The 16,826-nt window shown below is 38.0% G+C and overlaps 1 long non-coding RNA gene across 4 annotated transcripts; it reads left to right on the forward strand.

Moving 5' to 3' along the window:
* The first annotated feature begins 14,113 nt into the window (after positions 1 to 14,113).
* Positions 14,114 to 16,104, forward strand: LOC143121073 (uncharacterized). 4 transcript variants are annotated; one of them, XR_012986391.1, is made up of 8 exons: positions 14,115 to 14,179; positions 14,430 to 14,570; positions 14,727 to 14,762; positions 14,837 to 14,876; positions 14,975 to 15,139; positions 15,234 to 15,325; positions 15,434 to 15,502; positions 15,604 to 16,104. It is a non-coding gene; the product is annotated as an uncharacterized LOC143121073 (long non-coding RNA). The 4 variants fall into 4 exon arrangements; XR_012986392.1 differs by having other exon boundaries at positions 14,114 to 14,179; positions 14,463 to 14,570; positions 14,727 to 14,876; XR_012986390.1 differs by having other exon boundaries at positions 14,727 to 14,876.
* Positions 16,105 to 16,826: the final 722 nt, after the last annotated feature.

Raw genomic sequence — 16,826 nt, forward strand, 5'->3', positions numbered from 1 at the left:
CTGTACAACCCTTGTTTTACTGTATACTGTGTAGCCTGTGCAACATTTAGTTGTAGGTTGCTTTTGTGGAAAATGTTGAAAAATTGCTCTTATGTATTGGAATAAAATGTGCTTTTACAAACTTTCCAATAAATATAGTCATTATTTTCTATCACATTGTATTATCACCATATTGTTTAGAAATTGTGCCATGTGAGGCTATGCTGGTAATAGTTTTTTCACCACAACACAACCATTTACTGTGTTGTACTCAAAGCTTGCAGCCCCACCGTTTAAATATATAGATATTATTATTAAAAATATTATTATTATTAGTAGTAGTAGTAGTAGAATAGTGGTAGTAGTAGTAGTACTAGTATTTGTCAAATTCAATAGAGGCAGTCAATAACTTCTCCAGAAAGAATGGATTATTCAGTCTTCAGTGATGCTTTCTGAATAGGCAGACACAGCATTGCCAGATACAGGGCCCAACAGTAACACTTTCACTACTTAATTAACGACCAAACATGCTGACTATAGACACCAATTAGTCACACAGATAGATACAATAAGTGATTAAAAAAATAAGTGAAATGGTGTAATTTACAGTCATGATGGTGATAGAAGTGTATGGTAAATGTAGGTGTAAACTGTGTGTAAGATGAGTACGTATTGGATGGGCTGGAAAGAGTGTGATGTGTGGTGATGAGGTGAAATCCAGTCTCAATAATATAATAATTATGTCAATAATAAATACAGAACTTCTGACATGCACAGCAGGTATTGACACAGACTGTTTCAATAAGGGAAACTGATGTGTTCATTTACATGAGAAAGACACACATAGCATGATAGTACAAAATCGTTATGGCTGTGGAAGTATGTTTTTTTTTAACAAACTCCAGATTAGAGCTCCCTCTAGCAGTGCTATCCAGATGATGCATCCATACCAGAAACTATACATGAATTGAAAGGGGGAGACTGGATAAATGAAATGCTCTAGGTCTTTTCTCCATCTGACATTCATGCGGCTATGGCAGACTCAAGCCTCCTCAAATTGTATCTCTTCACTGATTGGCCAGCTGGTAAAAGTGGTTGATGTTATGTCTCTTTTTTATTTGAAATGTTTTCAACTTGCAAAATTATGCTTTTTGGAGCAATATGGTTGTTAAATGCTATTGCATTTTAAAAAGGAAGTAGCAGTTGTACGACGGAGAATTAAGGCCACACATGAAGAAAAAAAATATTTTTGCCATGACTAGATTAAACTCGACATGTCAACTTTAAAGGTAGGCTACAACTGAGAAGATTGAAAAGGAGGACGAATGAAACATTTGAGTTTTCTTCGAGTGCAACAACTATAGACAGACATCATTTGGACAAAAACAGATCATATTAACCTCCGTTGCTCTGCCAAATACTTTACTGTTACGTCCTTTTTATCACAGAGTTATAGGCGATAAATTTGATGGTCAAAAGTAAACTTCATTAGCGATTTATTTATTTATTTTATTATTAAAGAGTGTTTTTTATCGAAAGGTTCGACTTCATGCTTCAGTAGCCTAGACTACTGCATGTTTGTTTGTACTGGATGCAAAACAGCCAAGGCTATTGCTGAATGTCTATGGACAGACGAATGAAGCTGTCGTCCCGACCAGGCAACCCCATGTATTCTAAGTAAATGCACAGATATCTGTGTTTATACTATATTTTATGCAGGTGAGACATGGAAAAGCAGTTTTAGAAAAACTTTTTTGTCAAATATTGAAGTTGTGGGAAGTGTACATAGCTTAAACTATATGTTTAAACTGTATTTCGAGTTAATGTCGGTTTTCCCAAAGTTTGGGGGGCGTATGCACTGAAGGGAGCAACCAGTCACTGCTGTTAGCTGGCAGTGGAGGGTAGTTAACTTGTAAAGTAAAGTGTTTAAAGTGTCTATTTTTCGCTAACTTTTACAAATTCCAAGCATAAAAAGGCCAAACAAACTATGTTTATATGCAAATATGCCGAATCGGACCATCTACTGAACTCAGTTCGCCATTGGTTGATGTTGAGAGCTGTCTATGCTCATTTGCATAACTGCAAATTGATTGACTGGCGCTTGCGTTGCCGCTTGAAAAGTTGAAACAATTTTAACCTTTGGTGCAAGTAGTGGCGGCAACGCAACGCTTCACTACCATAATTTTACACACGGTTTGAGGCTTCCACACTGCAATAATAAAATCTAACATACCGTATTTTCCAGACTATAAGTCACACTTTTTTTCATAGTTTGGCTGGTCCTGCGACTCAGGTGCAACATGGTTTTTTCCTCTTCATGACACATTTTTTGACTGGTGCGACTTATACTCCGGTGCGACTTATAGTCCGGAAAATACGGTAGTTACCGACAGTCTACCACTCTGTCCTGAGGTTCATTACTGGTGATGGCTATAGCACTCATCATTGTGTCCTCTATGGTAAAGTGGGTTGGTCATCTTTGACTGAGAGGAGACATAATCATTGGTATCTCTTTATTAACAAAGGTATTGTTGGGAAATTACCAGGTTATATTTCAAACATGCTTGTTTGGAATTCTGGGGTCCCTATCAGACCAGATCAAATGACTGTTTGATGCTCAAGGTTCCTCGTACCAACGATGAGTTGGGAAAGTCGGCCTTTTGTTTTGGTGCCCCTACTTCCTGGAATAATCACTAATGTAACATAAAAAATAACTCTCTACTTTCCTATAATCAATTAAGATCTGTAATTACAAACCTTCCTATGTCAAATTGTACCTGTTTTATGTAAATGTTATTGCATTGCATGTAAATGCAATGGACTATCACTGTTCTTAATATTATTCTTCTTCTGACTGAATTTGACGTTTAAAGGCTCTAAAACCCCTGAACCGTTTGACGTCATTCAAACACTCCTACAAAGGTATTGTAACGGAGATTTGTCCTATGTCTTTTCACATTTGTGAACTTTATACTTTTTGAGATATTTACGATAAAAGAGCAAGAAATTCTCATAGAGTTAATAACATTGACCGCTGTGGCGGCAACTTAATTGTATTATGACGTGACCTGCAGCTGAAAGCAATCAACAGCTGAACACGAACTACCACTGGAGCTGTGAATCTTCTGAACGTCTTTGCTTGCCTTGGTCACTTTATTTGCTCGTAAAACTCTCCTTCAGAGGCACATTTCAGACAAGGTAAGTGTTCCGGTTTTTGGTATTTGAGTCATTTATGTCGTCAAATATTATGTAACGTTAGCGTTATATGAAATGATGGGTCACAAATAGCTAAACTAATGTTATAACGTTAGGTAACTTAACGTTAGTGAAATAGTGATGATATTTATTATGTAAGGAAACCCACTGTTAATCAAAGTTAATATGTCGTCAACTTTACAGTGACCGGTTAGCTGTAGGTTTTGATAGCTAACGACAATCAAACGTAACGCACTAACGTTACATTTGTTCATTAGACCTACTGTAGGCTACTAACCAGCAGCGTTTTAACTAGAACATTAGCAGCTAAGCAGGGGGTCGTTTCTAGAAAAGTTAGCAACGACGTTGCTCAACCACCATGGTACGACGCAACTTGCGACCAAACAACGACATTGTTGCACATGTTTCCAGAAAGCATCGTACCTGTGTCGCAATTCGCTACCTCCTACGTTCGAACACTGTAGTTCCAACAACGTTGTTGATGATGCAGCAATAGATATCATTGGTGGAAACAGTGGCAACGTGTAATACCCCACCCCTTAGAAATTCTCTGCCACAGCCTATGTTGACATTTTTCTCTTTAACCGAGTGATTAATGCTGGCATTGTCATTGTCATCTGCAAAAACCTAAACCTATTAATTGCAAGTATATAAAACATTTTACTGAAGCCGACCAATATGTGCCATTATTTGTGTTAAATATCTATGTTGGAAAAAATATATAGCCTGGACGAATGTCTGGGTATCGCAAATGTTATCTATTGTCTCGTGGCTTAACGGCAGCGCGTCAGTGCACTACGCGCTCGGCTGGAGTTCGCATCCTATCTCTTCTTTTCATCTCTGAGTAAGAGTAGGTAGAGTTCTCAACGGGTCGGGTCGGCCCGACAAACCCGACGTGACCCGCAGGTTCGGGCCGGGTTCGGGTCGAAAATATAAGCAAATGACTCGGGTCGGGTCGGACCTCGGGCTTAATCTTTTCTGCTCAGTGAAAAAAAAAAACCTGCTGTTCACCGTAAAGAAAGTCTGCTGCTGCGTGCAACGTGCATCAAGACCTGCCGCTGTGTGCACGCCTTTAGCCTGGAGAAGAAGATGGAGTTGGTGAAAAGTAGGCTAAACTTGCCACAGGTGAATTCACCGTCGCTACTACAGGAGTGGGAAAATCAGAGGTCTGGAAAGTGTTTGGAGTGGTGCTGGATTCTGATGGAAATTCTACAGGTTATGTGCAATGCTCAAAATGCAAGGTGCTGATGAAATATGTGACCCTGCAAGGCGAAACCGGTCGCTTTGGTAAAATTTTCAAAATTAAGTTATCATCATCATAAGAAAATCAAACCTACAACGTTGGGATAATACAATAAGTCATCTGCTTTAGCCACTACACCATTTATCACTGCTGATGTAAGGGTCTGTGAAGATTATAATACTAAAAGCAAGGCAATACTTGAATTAACATAAATAGCAAGAATGAGCCAAGTAGGGGAGTCAGTGTCTTAATCAAAATTAAGCTACAGGATCAATCATTGAGTCACGAGATAAACATCCACTTAGCAAATTTTGGTTAGGCGGTTGTGATTTTTGGTTAGGCGCTCCGGACACCAACAGGAACTACCAAGGAACGACACAAGTGCGACTGCCTAGAAGCAGTAGTTCAAACGACCAAACTTTGCATCCTTGTTTGCGATTGAGAGTTCGAACTACCCTTTCTAGAAACACCAAATCCAAGAACGATGGAGCGAACTACCAAGGTTGCGACGCAAGTTAGCAAACGATGCTTTCTAGAAACGACCCCCAGAGAAGTAGGTAGGCTATAGCCTACTATGGCTCTGGTTCTATTCAACACCAGGTCACTTTCCACAGGTGTATAGAATCAAGCACCTAGAATAGATTATGAATGCAGACTACATGGTGCTTGATTTTAGCCTACTGTGTGAAGGGACCTGATGAAACCCATCATGGGTTTCATTCATGGCATGAATAACGTTACTTGTTGATGGTCATATAACGTTATGGCTTCTACTGTTCACATTTTAGTTAAAGCTGACAAATATTCTCCTGTCTTTATGACCAAATGTTTAACATTGTACACCGCTTGTTTGTGTATCAAATAGGCCAGGCTACGTTTTCATTCTACGCTTTTACATAGCCTAACACTATCATAGTATGCTATCATAGTTCGTCTATTGATGGGTTTCATCAGGTCCCTTTTCACAGGTGTATACAATCAAGCACCTAGATTATGAATGCATTGGTGCTTGATTAATACTCCTGTGGAAAGGGACTTTAGGAAATAGACCATATAGCAGTTGGTTATCAAGATAATTAGTATCAGAATGATCCGTCCTTACTCATATGATTAGCAACAGCAACAACAAACCCTTTGGCTGCAAAGTTTTCTAAGCTTTTTACGTTTTATATTTAAAAAAATATGATTAACTATCAACTATTCCTAAACTGAAAACAATAAAAAACTGAATTCTGCTTTGTTTGCAATTTAATAATAGGCTAGCAACTACCAGTAGCTTGATGGTGCAACAGTTGTATAGTAGGCTACTCTACCTTTTTTTTTTAAATTGTCCTAGAATTGTTGAGAGAATTGTTTAAAAGCTTAAAGGGCAATTCCATGCAAAGGTCATCCTTACCATGGAAAAAAAAAGTTGTGCATACGCAAATAGAACTGTTGTTAAAATCTTCATTTAGGTCTATATTTTATTGTTTGTAACTGATCTGATTGAATGTGATGGAGAATTACACTCTTTTTACACCATAAATATGGTGTGCAACCATACCAGAAACAACATTTTTCACATGGTAATATTATACATATTTAAGGGACTGTACGATATTTACCGGGGGGGAGAGCCTAAGAGAATTTTTTAAGCCTTAGGGGAAGGCCCAGGAGAAATTTTTTGGCCTGGGGGGAGGGCCGAGGAAAATTATTTTTTCCTGATACATGATATTTTTTCCCCCTGATCAATGATCCGTTTTCGATATTTTAAAAGGTTTGTAGGCCAAAACATGATTCACGTCTCTTTGACAGAGTGGGCGAGTCCAAAAAGTCGCAACCCTACACTGTAAAAAAATATCCGTAAAATTTACGGTAGAATACTGGCAGCTGTGGTTGCCATTACTTTACTGTAAAAAATACGGTGACAATGTAAAGGACATTACGGTAAGCTATATTCCCAACTGTAATTTTTACAGTTTAAGACAGTTGCTTTTAAGGTAAATTACTATTAAAAACAAATATACTGTAAACCTGTTTAAGGTAATTTCCTGCTAAAAAAAAATAAATACTGTGAAGCTGTGAACGGTAAACTACTGTGAAAAACAAAGTTTACTCTGTAAACCCCATTACATTCTATCACCATGATAACACGTCACAACTGTATCATATGTCACAGTATTTTACTGCAAAACAACAGCAATAATGTGAAGCTGTTTATGGTAAACTAATGTGAAATACCAAATATTCTGTGAACCCCATTACATCCTTTCACTATGAAAAACACATCACAACTGTATCATACATCACGGTATTTTATTGTAGTTTGATAGCCTACAGTAAATTACCGGCAGCTGTGGTTGCCAGAATATCACTGCATAAAATACAGTAGAACACATGAGAAAACACAGTTTACCAGCATTATTTGTCACACAAAGCTACTAAATGGGAATACAAAAACACACAAAGTTCCTATTAATCAAGTCACACTTGCATTTGTTTTGAATAATGCTATTTTTAACACCTCTAATTTTAAAGCTGTTGGTTACAGTAGAACACCTAAGAAAATACAGTTTGCCAGCATTATTTGTCACACACATCTATTAAATGGGAAATAAATTATGCTACTGACCTTGAGGTACAACAGACACACTGGATATATATAAAACTCAGTTTTATTACAATATAAAAAAGGCATAAAACACACACAATATATATATATGTATAAGCAACTAGGTACTGATGCTTCAAACCAGTGTGGAAGATCTAGAGAAAGTAGCTAGTTAACTACTTCAAACCAGTGTGGGAGATCTAGGGATGGCAGCTAGTTAAATGCAAGCAGCTACAAAATACTGTTTTAAACCAGTGTGGAAGGTCTAGGGCTAGTAGCCAGTTAACTACTTCAAACCAGTATGAAAGATCTAGGGATAGCAGCTAGCTAGGTGCAAGTGACTAAACACTACTGCTTCAGACCAGTGTGGAAAATCTAGGGATATAGGGGATGTTATGCTAATTTTATTAAAGCTGTTGGTTACAGTCTGGAGAATGTTCAGAAAATCAAAATTCCAGCACAGTATACTAACATGAACTAACACAAACATGGCACTAGAATTTTCCATTTTCAAAATAATAAAGTTAGGCCATCAAAATGTTCAAAATCTCACAGTTTAATTTGTCTCTGTCCACTCATGATCAGCGAGATCAGTGATGAGGGTGAGGACTCTCGGGTTTACTGACAGCTGCTTCTTGTTCTTCTTTGTTTCAAATTTTGTGCCCCTCTCATGGTTGATGTTGAAGAAACACCTTTGTGAACACAACAATTTAAATTAATATAGTGATTTGTTCTAAATAAGTTGGGTCATAAACCTCAATTCCCTGACGACTGATTTGACTTATATAACCCTTTCTAAAAAAAAAAAAAATAGACACCATAAAATATACTCTTTTGATCCCGTGAGGGAAATTTGGTCTCTGCATTTATCCCAATCCGTGAATTAGTGAAACACTCAGCACACAGTGAGGTGAAGCACACAATAATCCAGACGCAGTGAGCTGCCTGCTACAGTGCTCGGGGGGCAGTGAGGGGTTAGGTGCCTTGCTCAAGGGCACTTCAGCCGTGGATGTGGGAATGGGAGAGCAGTGCTCAACCACTTCCCTGCCAACATTTTTCCTACTGATCGGGGATCGAACCAGCAACCCTTCGGTTACAAGCCCGAAGCCCTAACCAGTAGACCACGACTGCCCACAAGACCCCATGTCCCTCACAAAAATGTCAACATTTTTTGCTAGAGGGCCTAATCCAAAATGGCCGCTGGCATCACCTTGATAAAGTATTACAGAAGTATTATTTAACAGAGGACAGTTATGTATGAAGACACTTTTTGTGGCAAATTGACCATGAGGATTGTGATTCTGACATCATTTTGAGATTTAGACATCATCTTGGCCCTGAACTCCAAGATGGCTGCCATCTTGTAGGGCAAAAACATAATTTCTAATCTACAAATTTACTTTCAAACCAGAGCACCTAGAATGATGCATGAAGACACTTTTTGTGGCAAATTGATCATAAAGGATTGTGATTGATGTAATCTTGACATTAAAGGAATTATCCGGAGTAAAATGCACTTTAGATCGATTTACGGATGATTGGGGGTACATACATTGAGTTGACATCAAAATCATGTCATTCAAAATTCATGTGTTTTGAGAAAGTTTGATGGTACCGTTTTCAGTCACAACTTGTAGCCTGGAAGTCAGCGGGGCATTTCAATTGTGCAGCTACAAAACGCTATTTTTATACCTCTTCTACAGTTCCAAACAACATAACACTTACGTGGTAGTGAGTAGAGGGTCCGTAAAGCTAAACCGAAGTATCCTGAGGTCTTTATGTGGTCGAATAGAGAGTCCAGAATGAATTTCATCAAGCCAGTATCTTTCCGGAAATGTTGCCATCTTTGCTGTAGGAGTCTTATTGCTGAGTGTGTTGTAACACGTTCTGGAAATTCACAATTTCGTCGCCGTTTATATAAAAAAAAAAAAAAAAAAAAAAAAAAAAAAAAAAATAGTCCAGTCCATACAACTTCATTTCAATTTCGAAAGAAATACTGGACTATTTTTTTTTTTTTTTTTTTTTTAAAACGGCGACGAAATTTTGAATTTCCACAGCGTGTTTCCACACTCATCAATAAGACTCCTACGGACTTTCCCCTGAAGGTGGCGGCAAATATAGCAAAATATCCGGAAAGGTACTGGCTTGATGAAATTCATTCTGGACTATCTATTCGACCACATAAAGACCTCGGGATACTTCGGTTTAGCTTTACGGACCCTCTACTCACTACCACGTAAGTGTTATGTTGTTTGGAACTGTAGAAGAGGTATAAAAATAGCGTTTTGTAGCTGCACAATTGAAATGCCCCGCTGACTTCCAGGCTACGAGTTGTGACTGAAAACGGTACCATCAAACTTTCTCAAAACACATCCGAATGACATGATTTTGATGTCAACTCAACGTATGTACCCCCAATCATCCGTAAATCGATCTAAAGTGCATTTTACTCCGGATAATTCCTTTAAGACATTGTTCTGACCAAAACCCAAGATGGCCACCATCCAGGAGGGCAAAATTGTAAAGTTTACAAGGAGTAATAGAAGATCATTGGGGTGGTGCCTTTGACTACTCAGAGTGGCTGCCAACAGGCATACTGTAGGCTACTCAAACATGTCCTAAAACAACACTTAACGTTCGTTTTCAAAACTGTGCAACTCACCGAATGGTTAGTGGTGTTCGTTGATTATTAAAAGAAAATATATCGGCGCAATGTATGATTTCCAGCCGTCTTATTTGGTATTGTAGAACTATTTATTCAGACACCTCACAACCGCTCAATATTTGAACCTGAAGCATAGACGGTGGCGCAGTAATATCAACGTGCAATGAGTCTTCCAACAGAAATCAATGGGGGTTTTACAAAATGCCAAATAAAATACGAAACAGAAACTGTATTTCGATACGCTACTTGTTTTGGAACATCAACGAACACCACTAACCACTCGGTGAGTTGCAGTTTTGAAAACGAACGTTAAGGGTTTTTTTAGGACATGTTTGAGTAGCCTACAGTATGCCTGTTTGCAGCCACTCTGAGTAGTCAAAGGCGATTCAAAACAAGTCAGAAAGGTCGAGACAGGACCAATCTTCAAAATTTCGGTGTCCACCACTCTAGTTCATCCAAAACAAACCAGAAAAGGGACTCAAAGTGCTAAATACCAGAATTTTCCTTTAAATAATACTTTTGTAATACTTTATCAAGATGATGCCAGCAGCCATTTTGGATTCAGCTCTCTAGCAAAATGTTGACATTTTTGCGAGGGTCATGGGGTCTAATTTTTTTTATGAAGTGTGTATAAAAGTCAAATCAGTCATCAATATATTAGACAGAGAATGATCACAGAATTGAGGTTTATGACCCAACTAAATGTGTAAATAAAAAGAAACAATGTGCACACACACACACACACTTGTACCTCTGAAGGAGCTCTAGCGTGGAACCCAGATCTACTGGATAGTGGATGTTCAGGCAGTAGTAGCTTCCAAACATCAAGCAGATGGCAGTGATGAAGTTGGAGATATGGTTGTTCACAATCTTGCCGTCTATGCTGAGCATGAACTGCCTTGCAGCAAAGCAGCAGGTTCCTGCAAAGAAGAGCACATCTGCTATTACCATTCAAGTGCAAACACAAAATGTTTTGAATGATGCACAATAACAGAACAGACTGTTTTGTAGTGAATCACATAATATGATTACTTTCTCAATACAAAATATAACTAGCATTTTTAAAGGGATATTCCACCATTTGGGTAATTACACTCATTTTCCACCTCCCCGTGAGTTAAACAATTGATTTTTACCTTTTGCCTGAATGAGAGTATAGTTCCATGTGAAATCAGCCCAGAAAATCACTATGTTTCATTTTCTGTTGGTCTTATTACACTTTCTAACTTGAGACAAGTTTTGAATAGGAAAATTACCAGAAATCTTAGTCACTTTTAAACGTGATGCTAGTAGGCGAGATGCTAATGGTCTAATCCAATTCAATGGTCTATACTAGGCTGGAGCTAAAAGTGGTATCGCCAGACTCAGAGCGGCTGGATGAACTGGAGAAAGGTAAAAATCAATTGTTTAACTCAAGGGGAGGTGGAAAATGAGTAATTCCTCAAATGGTGGAATATCCCTTTTAAAGCGTAACTCTTGCCAAAATGCATCCTAGGGTGTTTTTGTGAATGTACACGAGTCAAACATTCTTTTAAAAGCATAAATACGTCCAAAGCGCCACTTTTAAACTTGTCTATGTGTACACTAACAATGTTCTCAATGTTCAAGTTCATGCGTAGAGACAGACACTGATGATACTTCAATCAAAGTTTCATGTTGTGTAGGTATGAAAGTAGCAGTGCCCTTACGATTCCCATTCAAAAGGCCATTTGACTCGAAAACGACAACAGGACAAGCTTAAAAGTGGCGCTTCGGACTAGTTATGTTTTTAAACGAAAATTTGACTTGAGTACATTCAGAAAAACACCCTTGGATACATTCTGGCGAGAGTTAAGCTTTACATGTCACCGTGCATTTTACGTAACATGTCCATACAGACCCCTTCAGTAAACTGGAATAAACTTACCACATACAATGATGCAAGGGGTCACAGGCAAGCCTTCCACGTGTACTTCATTTGCCAGGCATGTCTCCTCTACGTAGTGGAAGAGGTTCTCCTCTTTTTCATTGAAGTAGGAGAGAAGAAGAAGCACCATATCCTTGATGTCACCTGAGCTGTCCTCCAACGGCCCTCTCAGAGTCAAAGAGTAAAAAACAGAGTAGCAAAAAATTAGCAACGTTAACGTTAGCTCTCGAATAAAAAATAGTTTTTCTCGCCAAAGCAGGACAAATCGATACAACCATCCGTACAGAGCAGCATAGCTAAACAAAGTGAGCCCTGCCACTGAAAAAAGGCGCAATTCGTCTAGTTAAAAGAGTCAACGGTTACCTACTTTCGAAAAACAACGCTGTCATGTGATAGGTTCAAATAGGTGGTACAAGACTATGCCACACCCAGTATTCACAGAAGCGAGGGAAAATTAGTATCGAAGTTTGCAATGAAGAATAAGCTTCTCAATGACTACACCGACATTCCACAAAAATAACAATTCAACATTTCAAGCTACATTTAAGTTTGAGGGCAACACACTGTTGAGATGCACCATAAGATAGCAAACTTCAACTAACATTAACCTAGCTAACTGCAAACGTCTAACGTTAGCCAAGCTAATTAATATTGTCACGCGTTACCTGTGAAAAACACTGCTAGCTTAAAAGGTTCACATCCCTGGATACAAGACATATTCCCAGAAGTATGGGAAACAACTCGAATAAACAATTAGATTTACAATGTCTAAACTGCACGACAGACTCAAGAACACGTTAAGCATAGTGCATTGCAATGTAGCCTAATATTTTACACAGCCTATTGAGCCTACCGTCAGTACGTAGCACACCAGCAAGTGGGGTTAGTGCTACCTAGCTAGCTAAGGATTCGATAGGGCGAAAACATAATAATCTGCCTAGAATTAGCCCGATAAATAGACACAAAAGACAAGGCAAATATATAATCACTACAGGCAGCGCAGTGAGATAGAATTATAAGGACAAAAAATATATGTATATTACCTTAGATCTGGTCTTCTTATCCGAGTCGAGATGGCCAAGATGCTTTGCTTTTCTCAACGTCTCTTCAGTCTGCACCACACGAGGCATCGCGCTACGCTGGTCTGCGCATGTGCATGCCGCCTGCTTCAAACAACCATAGTTCTATATATACAGTCTATGCAAACAACACATATATGGTCTCTCCAAATAAAATGGCTTTGAATGCCAAGTGTTCCAGTTGGTGAATAGTTGTTTTAATCAAATAATGTCCAATAAGGTTTTTTAATATTAAATATGGGCATTTCCAAGCAAGTACACTGTAAAAATTGGATAGTTCCTTGAAGAACCTCAATGTTACTCCAAGAACCCAGGGGCTCTTCTGAGAACTCAAACGTGCCTTGATGCTCTTAGAGGTCTCTGCAAGAACCTTAACGATTTTTCAGTATGAAAGGAGGTTCCTCAAAGAACCCAATTTAATCAAGGTTCCTGGAGGATCTCCAGCTGAGAAAGAATAATTTTCTTGAATTTATCTTTTACAGGCCTATATTGCTGTGTAGCCTAGGCCTAACTGATTCAAAACATAAGCTAACCTAATCAGATAATATGATACTAGGCCTGTGATAGGCTATGACAACAAAATAAGAGTTTTGATGACCCTAATCGCCTATAGTTTGACTTGTGTTTCATTGCGCAAAAGATCTGAAGAATTCAGCTACTTGTGTGGTGTTTTCTTAATTGTGTGTAATTAACTATTTTGAAAAACTAGACGAGCATAGGCTAGGCCTACTGCCTATGCCAAAATAGCTGCAGAACACGGTCGGATAACTCGATGGGCGCACAGGTGTTGCTCGAGGCGATGACGCGCGTGTGGAATCTTCTTTAAACATGGTAACAGAATTTGACAGTTGAGTCAACGTTACTACAGGAGGTGAGTGCAACATTTTGACAGCCCTATCTCAAGCTTTTTTAATGTTGACGTTTGTCAGAAACTATACCTTAAATGATACATATTCTACATATTAAATGGAACGAGACGTTTTAACCATGACCTCATTATAGGCTATAGCATACAACTAAAGGTAAGGTCAACGTGTCATCGTTAACATAACGTTAGAGCTTAGCCTTATTTAGCCTACCGTTAGTTTTTTAAGTTATAAGATAGCATTATGCCTTGTCTTGTATGCTATGCTTAAACTGAATGTTAGCCAAATATTCTGTCTATTTTACTCCTTCAGCACAGACTTTTCAACTTCCCGTGTTTCCAACTCTCCTGAAATGAAAGCTAACATTTAATGGAGGAAGTCCTGACGTTCATTTTGCAGATTATACAGGTCCTATTTGATTCAATTTCTATGTGGTAAGTGTATAGCATGAGGTAGCCTACAGCTTTACTTACTGTTCTTCATTTGCATTCATGCAAAACAACAACCAGTCATTTAAAATATAGGCTACTCCATCTCTATGTTTAATTTCAAAGGTATCCAGTATCATAACATTTGTGCTGCTGCTGTATCTAAGCACCCTTTCCTCCGGGATCGCACAGGACCAGGATATGCATGTAAGTAGATTATTAAAGTAATAAACATACAGTTAGGCCTACTGGCTGTAGTGAGGGTCCTTTTTTAGTGCACCTAACAAGTAGGGATAATGGGATGGGATAGTCCTGTCAGGGGTATTCAGGTTGTTGTAGTCTGCTCACTTACAGATGCAGTTGAATCATGTATGCCTACTATGACACTCTTCACTGCTGTTGGTATGTTGCTTAACACCTGTATAAACCAGGCCATTGCATTTGAATTTTCCTTTAGGCTAATTGGTTTATATAACCTTTCATATTATAGTTGGTTGGGAATGCTAAAAACAAATTCAAGAAGGAGAGAATCCCACTGAGCCTTCCTGAAATTGGATACCATCGAGCAAAGGATGGGAAAAGGCAAAATTCATCACAGGCAAGTCACCTTTTCCTCACAAAGCAAAATGCATCTGTATCTCAAGCAGAAGCTTTCAGAATTACACTTCACTGTGATCCTTATTGAGGTTTACTTTAATTCCAGGACAAAACTCAAGGGAAACCACACTTATTATTTTTTTTTCTATTCACACAGATACCTGCTACCCAGGATGCAAACACTGTAGTTCAGGTATGGTGTGTGTGTGTGTGTGTGTGTGTGCGTGCGTGTGCATATGTTCACTGATAATCTTTTTACACTGACAGGTTACATGTTCTCGGTGATGAAAGCGTATCCAAATCCAATGTAAGTTTTCAGATGATGATTAAACACCATATATTACTACTTATTACATTTCTTTAACCAAATTGACCTTTACTTTAAATTGAATGTAACATTTACAGGACAATGAGACAAAAATGAAGGAGCAGTGTTGAAAAGTAAACCCTGATCTAAATACGATTGAAAACAGAATAAGGAGAACAATCAGTGACAGAGTGCCATTTATTCAACGCCACTCCACACAGGAAATCCTTACTGAATACCCAGCTTTACACCACATTTGAACTGTGAGTTAACATTTGGCATTTAGTTCACTGCAAATTATTTTTCAGATGTTCTTCTGCCAAGCAAACATGCAATTTGTTCTTATATTTTTAAAAGTTTTCTCTGAAATTCAGCACCTGCATAACATTGACCTAAGTACCAATCCGCACTAAATCAGGCCTGTGAGGAGACAACCTACAAATACAAAGGTATTAAGAAGTTTGATTTACACTTGTCATTACTGTTATAAAACTGTATGGAATTACAAGTATGTTATTACTGCTATAAGACTTATCCAGTGTATTGTTCAAATTCAGGACTCTTTGCAGCAGAGCGGCCATATCTGTTTGGGGACAATCCTGACAGGCTCATACGTTGTGGATAAGGTAAGAGTACCAGTCATTTGACACTGTTAGAAACTTCCACTGCCAATGGGCTTGAATATCACCAATTACCATTCTAAATACTGTTATTCTGTACTTTTCAGATATCCAAGACACCCACACCTACCCTATGCATGAGAGGGAACCCCTTTGAGGAAGACACCACTATTACACTTTGCATGGACGGACAAGACGTCGTAACACCAGAATATGTGTTGATGGGCATTGGAGCATTGCTAGCAGTTTATTTAATTTTCAATATGGAATACCCAAAGGCCGTGAACAACACATTTTTGTTTTTACAGTCTATGTGTGATATTAAGACAAAAGAATTATTTCGGATGTCAAATTTCATACTTAAATACTGTAGTTCAATCAATCATTTATTGACTATTTCATGTACATTAGGAAGTTAAAATTGTGTTGTTAATAGCATTGTTTAATAGATGTTTTCATTCATGCCTTCATCTATGTAGCCTGTGTATTATTTGTTTATTTATATATTTATTTATGTATCTATCTGTCCATCCTTTCATGTACAGTATTCCTAATATTTTGCCATTGACATGCTTTGACGCTTTTGATTAAATTCTTGCTTAAATACATCTGTTGTTTCATGTACATTTATCCCACATTATAATAATAAAAATAATAATAACAATAAAGGTTAATACATTCTAATAATAATAATAATAATAATAATAATAAAGGTTAATAATAATGAAGGTTCTGTAATGAACTTCAAAAGGTTCCTCAAGAAACCTTTGAAAAGGTTCTTCAAAGAACCTTTCTTTAAAGGTTCTTCGAAGAACCTTTTGAGGTTCCCCCACAGTTTCAAATTGAAGAACCCCTAAAAGTTCCTCCAGGATCTTATAATTTTTACAGTGTAGACGTTTCATTTGTAGCCTACCCTTCCCTTCATTAGAGTCTTCATAATTACCTTTGACTTCAGTGTCACTATTTTATGCCTTAGTGAAACATGAAGTCAGGCCTACTGCTTCAAACTGATTAACAGTAGGCTAGTAGTCTAGTTGAACAAAAATGGGGGGAAAAGTTCAGTAACACTTGTTCATGAGGGGTGCCAGTAATTTTGGAAGTAAGTATGTTTGTCTTCAAGGTTTTGGATTTTTTACTTTGAAACTAAGAAATCACCAAAAGGTATTTTTTCATACCTCTTTTCCCCCAACTTTACCAGGGGTGCAGCCGTTTTTAAAAAGAAAAAAAAAAACACATTTGTATGCCCATTTACTGTTGACATTTCACAGTTCTTCACTGTAATTTCACACATATTATGATAGTAAAAATAAAGTGGTGTGCTGTTTCTTGA

Source organism: Alosa pseudoharengus, unplaced genomic scaffold (genome assembly GCF_046254945.1).
Source record: "Alosa pseudoharengus isolate Yale_2024_CS ecotype anadromous, Long Island Sound unplaced genomic scaffold, YU_APseudo_1.1 YU_APseudo_1.1_scf_13, whole genome shotgun sequence".
NCBI classification, from domain to species: Eukaryota; Metazoa; Chordata; class Actinopteri; order Clupeiformes; family Clupeidae; genus Alosa; species Alosa pseudoharengus.